The sequence below is a fragment of the Apium graveolens genome, chromosome 2 (assembly GCF_009905375.1).
Source record: "Apium graveolens cultivar Ventura chromosome 2, ASM990537v1, whole genome shotgun sequence".
NCBI lineage: Eukaryota > Viridiplantae > Streptophyta > Magnoliopsida > Apiales > Apiaceae > Apium > Apium graveolens.
The window spans coordinates 305,768,772-305,774,845 of record NC_133648.1 but is presented as its reverse complement, the minus strand read 5'-3'; positions in this window follow the sequence as shown (position 1 = coordinate 305,774,845).

The window sequence follows — 6,074 nt, the reverse complement described above, 5'->3', positions numbered from 1 at the left end:
ATGACAAGTGACAGTTTAGAAAAGCTAATAGCATGTTTATTATCCACTGTGTAAACCAGCAGTTAACTGAGTTATAAAGTTAACACTGGTCCTCTAGTTAGAAGTAACAATTTAGGTAAAATCTCTTGTATCACTCTCAAGAAGAAGCTGAGCTCTTTAACATCAAAGAGCTTAGAAATTTTGTAGCAAAACAGTCTTAATTTTTAATATAAAAATTAAGTGAGTTTTGAAGATTTGTGTTCTTTAAATTTCTGCATGAACACTTTTCTATACAAGGTTTAATTTACTTTGTTCAACCATTAACTTTCAAGGAAAACCTAAAATCAGAAAAACACATTCACCCCCCTGTGTGTGATTCATTACCTAACAAGTGGTATCAGAGCGAAATCTGAAAGTAAACAGATTCAAGATCTTGGAAGAATGAATACACAGAAAATCAGTAGCATCAAAATTCCTACCTTTGACAAAGCTAACTACACTCTTTGGAAAAAGAAAACGATGCTGTTTATCAAGATGGTCAATCCATTCTACATTCAGATCCTCAAGAATGGACCCTTCATGCCTGTGGTGAGAATTGAGGAATCCACAGATGGAGACATGGTCATACCAGCTCATTATGCTCCTAAAGACAACAGCTTGCAATTGATATTAACTGAGTCACTTGACAATGTGATGTACAACAATATTATTAACTGTGACACTGCCAAGCAAATATGGGAGAAGATTGAAATACTCAGTGAAGGAACTGAGGAGGTTAGATCTAATCGAAGAAGGATACTGATTTCATAATGTGAAGGTTTCATGGCTAAGCCTAAGGAAAGCATTACTGGTGTGTTTGAAAGATTCAACAAGCTGATAAATGACTTGCAGCTTCATGACAAATATTATGAAGCTGAAGAGTTGAATCTAAAGTTCTTGCTTAATCTCCCTGACCATTTGAAATAGAAAATCTCAGCAATTAGGGAAGGGAAAGACTTGAGCAGAATAACTCTGAAAGTTCTATATGAAATTCTCAAAACCTATGAACTAGAGATGATTCAAAGGCAATCATTGAGATCTGGCCAAGGACATGTTATAAATGGTTCAAGTGCTTTAATAGTAAATAAAGGCCAAACATCTAATGATGAACCAAGATCTCATACTCCAGTTGCCTCAACAAGTGAGCAGATAACAATTGATTCACAGGAGCAAGTCATACTAGAATTGGAAAAGGATGAGTTCTATACTCTTGAAGAACTGGATGAGCTAGATCAGTCAATGGCCTGTGTGGCTAGAAAATTCTCTAACATTAGAGTAAGGAAGCCAAGATACTTCAAAAATAAAGGACAGTCCTTTAACAAAGATAACAGCTAGAAATAGAAAGGGAAGTACAATTCTGATAGCAGGAGTGGTTACAAAATTGGATCTGTTGATAGATCTAATATAAGGTGCTTCAATTGTGATGAACTAGGCCACTTTGCTACAGAATGCAGGAAACCCAAGAAGGGAAAGAAAGATAAAGCGTATCTTGAACTTGAAGCAAAGTATGAAACTCTTCTGAAGAAACAACAAAGCAAAGCTTATATTGCAGAAGGTAAAAGTTGGGATGACTCAGAAAATGATGAAGATGAAGAACTAGGAAACTATGCACTCATGGCCTTGGAGCAAGGAGAGTCATCCTCATCTAAATCACATGTACCAACTCTTACCTCCACTGATTTAAATGTGAATCAATATAAGGAAACTGTTGAAAAGATGAGCACATAAATGTTTCACATTCATACAAGTATGGTTGCTGCTAATGAAGAAGTTAGCAGATTAACAAAGTTAAATGAGAAGCTTGAAAGTGAAAAACAAGAAGCTGAATTATTGACAGTGGAGCTTGAAGGCTTGAAACAAGAAAATGGCTATTTGAAAGACATGCTCAAGTGTGCAAATGAGATTGAGGTTGTGCTAAGGGAAAAACTGGAGAAAAGTGAAGTAAAATTGAAGTCCTTCAAAAATACATCTGAATTGGTTGGTCAGTACATGAGAAAAATAAACCATGTGCAAACATTGCTATTGGTCTTGATTATGATACCTTAAACAGTAAAAAGGAAAACACTGGTGACAGAGGAAAAGCAACAAAGAGTGAAAACATTCCAGCAATGCTGAAAAATGTTGGGTCACCCGTGTTTAAGACTTGTAAGGTAAACTTCAGTGAAGAAGTATTGATTATCAAGCAAGAAATTATAGATGAGGATAATGAAAAGAAGAATACAAATTCAATTCAATCTTCCAAGGATGAAAAAAATCTTATGGACAATCAAAGTACCAAGACTCCTGTCAAAGAAACCAAGATTGAAGACGCAAGAAAGAAGAAGAAAAATAGAGGTGGAAAATATGGTTCTACAAATCATCTAACTCACCTTTGTAAAAAAGGTGTTAGTAAGCCAACAGAAGGAGCTTGCAAATATAATGAAGCAGATCAAATCAAAAAAAAATCATTCAAACTATGATCGTTTATCAAGTATTCAATTATGGCCATTCAAACTACGATCGTTTATCAAGTATTCATCAGTCGCCCTCATCGTTGAAATATGCGGCCATTCTGGAGAGATAATATAACAATCTCGTATAGTCTTAAAGAACTCATGAATCTGATTCGTCGGCACGTCTTTGAAAAACCGACAATAATTTCAATCCCATACAATTCAAATCAATAAATCAACAAAATCTTGTAAATCTACGATCCTAAATACTCAAACAAACACAAAAAGACTCTCACAAGGAGAGAAAACAAAATCTAATATTTGGGTAGAAAAAATCACTTACATGGTATTAAACTAACAATAATGAGAAAGATTTATAGGAAAACAGGATAATATCGAGAAAAACAATAAAGAAAGTGCTAATGACAACCCCTAAATCGAAAAAATTATTTTAGAATTTTTCCGGGAAAAATTGTTTGGTTTTAGATTATATTAGTCAACTATTTTTTTATTATTACTTCAAACTAGTTTTACGTAACATATTTATACTTCAATTATTTAAAAAGAATTTCCATGATCCCAAAATATGAATGTAAGAATTCATATATTTGGGTTAATATTTCTTAAAAAAAGGAAAAAAATTAATATATTTATTTTTGAGATTATAAAAATCAGCCCTATGAATGTCAGTTTTTATATATTTAATGATAATAAAAAACAAATTTTAAATAAATAAATTTATTTGTTTTGAAATTATAGTAGTAAACTAAAGATTTGACTAGTAATTTTAATTAATTTTAGTCACATGTTGGTGTTTCAATTTTTTAAAAAATATTTTTTTAACAATCTAACATTATGAATATTTATTTCAACAATATTTCAAAACTTTCAGAAAAAGAAGATTTAGTCAATTACTAATTTGATTAATACTCTGAAATAGTATTTAGTCCAATCACCCAAAAAGTAAGTATTAACATCCGTACAATTCAAATCTTTAAAAAAATTAAATTTTTTTCTACTGATAGGGAAATAGCCTTGTTTAGGATGTAGTACTTTTACTAAATGTTTGTTCAATAGTAATATATGATTATTTATTTTTTTCACGTAAGTAAATTACGTGTATTAACAAATGATGGTTGGATCGTCAAAAAAGTGCTTCAATTTTTTTTCTTAATTGGGGTGGATTCCCACCTAAGGGGGTATTATTGTTACTAGATTGTTGTAAAACTCCATATAATATAAATTTGTTGTTCTTTAAAAAAAATTGATCTTAGTGAATAAGTAGGTATTAATATCCGTATAGTTGAATTGTTAAAAATATTATTTAAAAATTAGGTTTTATTTATCAGGAAAGAGCCATAATATAGTAATTTTACTAGATTTTTGTTAATATTTATATTTATCATTTTTAAATAACTGTATTTGTTATATTTTCATAACTATTCGACATCACAAATATACGTAGATTTTAATATCCATACAATTATATTGTTGAAACAATTATTTTTAGAAAAATATATGTCAATCTAGAAAAAGTATGTTTAAGATAATAGTGCTAATATTCATAAATAGTCTTAAGTCCAAAAATAGTATTTCAACTTTTTAGAAAATATTACTCGATGATCCAAAATACATATATTTTAGTGATATTTGTTAATATTATAATGTTTTAAAAAAAATCATATGTTAAAACTCATATATTTTAGTGATATTAAATTTATAATAATGTTAAGTTCGAGACTAGTATTAATTTTTTTTAAATACTATTCAACAATCCAAATGTATAAATGTCAAAATTTACACATTTCATTGATCTTCTTAAAGTTTACAAAAAAATAAAATAAAATTTGGACACTACAAAAATAAAATAATCTGAGACTTGAGCAAAAGGTTACCCGGTATCACCCGGATCATTACAACCCTTTGATTTAGCATTCGTTGGGGTGAAATCTGTTACATACACATTTTCTTTTCTATTTCCAGATTAAAGGACCGTTGTCACAGGCTTCTTTGTCAAAAATGAGCTTAGGTCCATTATCACATAGTTGGATGACACTAATTAGCAAGTTGTGCTTGAGTCCCTTAACAAGCGCTACATCATCTATGATGACATTCCCAACTGAAATTAAGCCATATCCCACAGTGTAACCCTTGCTGCCATCTTCAAAGATAATACTTGGGCCAATTTTCTCTTCAAACTTAGTGAATAAGGATGAATCTCCAGTCATGTGACATGAACAACCACTATCTACATACCAGACATTCCTCCTTTTTCCCTGCACACAACAAAACTATTTCAAACTGATTTAGGTACCTAGCTCTTATTGGGTCCAGTCATGTTGATTACCTTCTTTCCTTTGTGACCATCTGTTGTCCTAGGGTTAGTACGGTTCAAGTCCACTTTTACCCTAGGTGTTGATCTTTGAGAAAAAATATTGATATTATAGTCAAATGAGAGAGCTCGAGCATGCATCTTACTAGAGGAAGATGCAAACCTTCTATTCATACCTTGCACATTCATTGGCATGTTAAATGCAGAGTAGTAATGATTAGAATTGGTTGGAATGATATTATTGTTCTCACTAAACACACTAGGCATATTTGGCATCGCAGATATAGGCATAGGAGAAACAGACATGACATGCATGAAAATAGGTTTATACCTAGTAGATAAATGATTAACACTACCACACTTGACACATGATTTTCTTGGAGCAAATTTGTCAGGGGTGTAGTTGTTATGCTTGTTAATCACTACTTTTCCATTCTTGTTGTTCTTCCCCTTGATTCGTATTTTAAATTCAATCTTACACTTCTATTTCTTGTTGGATAAGTATCATATGTTGCTCTGCTAAACTCTTTAAGTTTTATTGCTTACTCTCTTCAAAGAGTTTCCTCGCAGGTTCATCTTCTTCAATTAACATGTCCAGTTTGCAAGTACTGATACTTTTTTTAATAAATAATTTTTATCCCTTGATTTCTCTTCCTTCAATGGATAATTATTATTTGTTGATGCATAGTTACCAGCATAATTATCTTGTTTAAATTTCTTTTTCTCCTTTTTCCGAGCATCCTCGCACAAAGACTCAACACCTTCAAGATATTCGTGAATTTGGTTGCGACATCCCTATTCCTTCCATATAGCAATTATCTCTTGTTCAAGATTTATTTACCTTTTTAGAATTTCTTCTCTCTTTAATATCATCAACAAATCATCTTTAGCAACTAGGCAATCTTTCTTAGCGTTATCATAATCAAGCAACTCAGTCTCTAATAACTTGTTTCTCTCAAATAACAAGGAATTAGCATTTTTAATCCTAGTATTTTCTTTTTCAAGATATTTCAGAACATGCAAGTTCTACAATTCAGAAAACATATCATTGATAGTTTCTTGACATTCACCCTTACCAACTTAGAGAGATCGGTTGTAATTACATGACTGCTTATCGGGGTTATCTCTTAATCATCATCTTTTGTCATGAGAGACACATCTAGAAATTCTTTGTTCAAGTCTAAAATTTGGGGTTCTATCTCCTTCTTCACTATTGTTAATTGAATCAAATTCACGACTTTTAAACCTTTTGTTTATTGAAAGGTTGTTGTAATGCCAATTGTTACCCACTA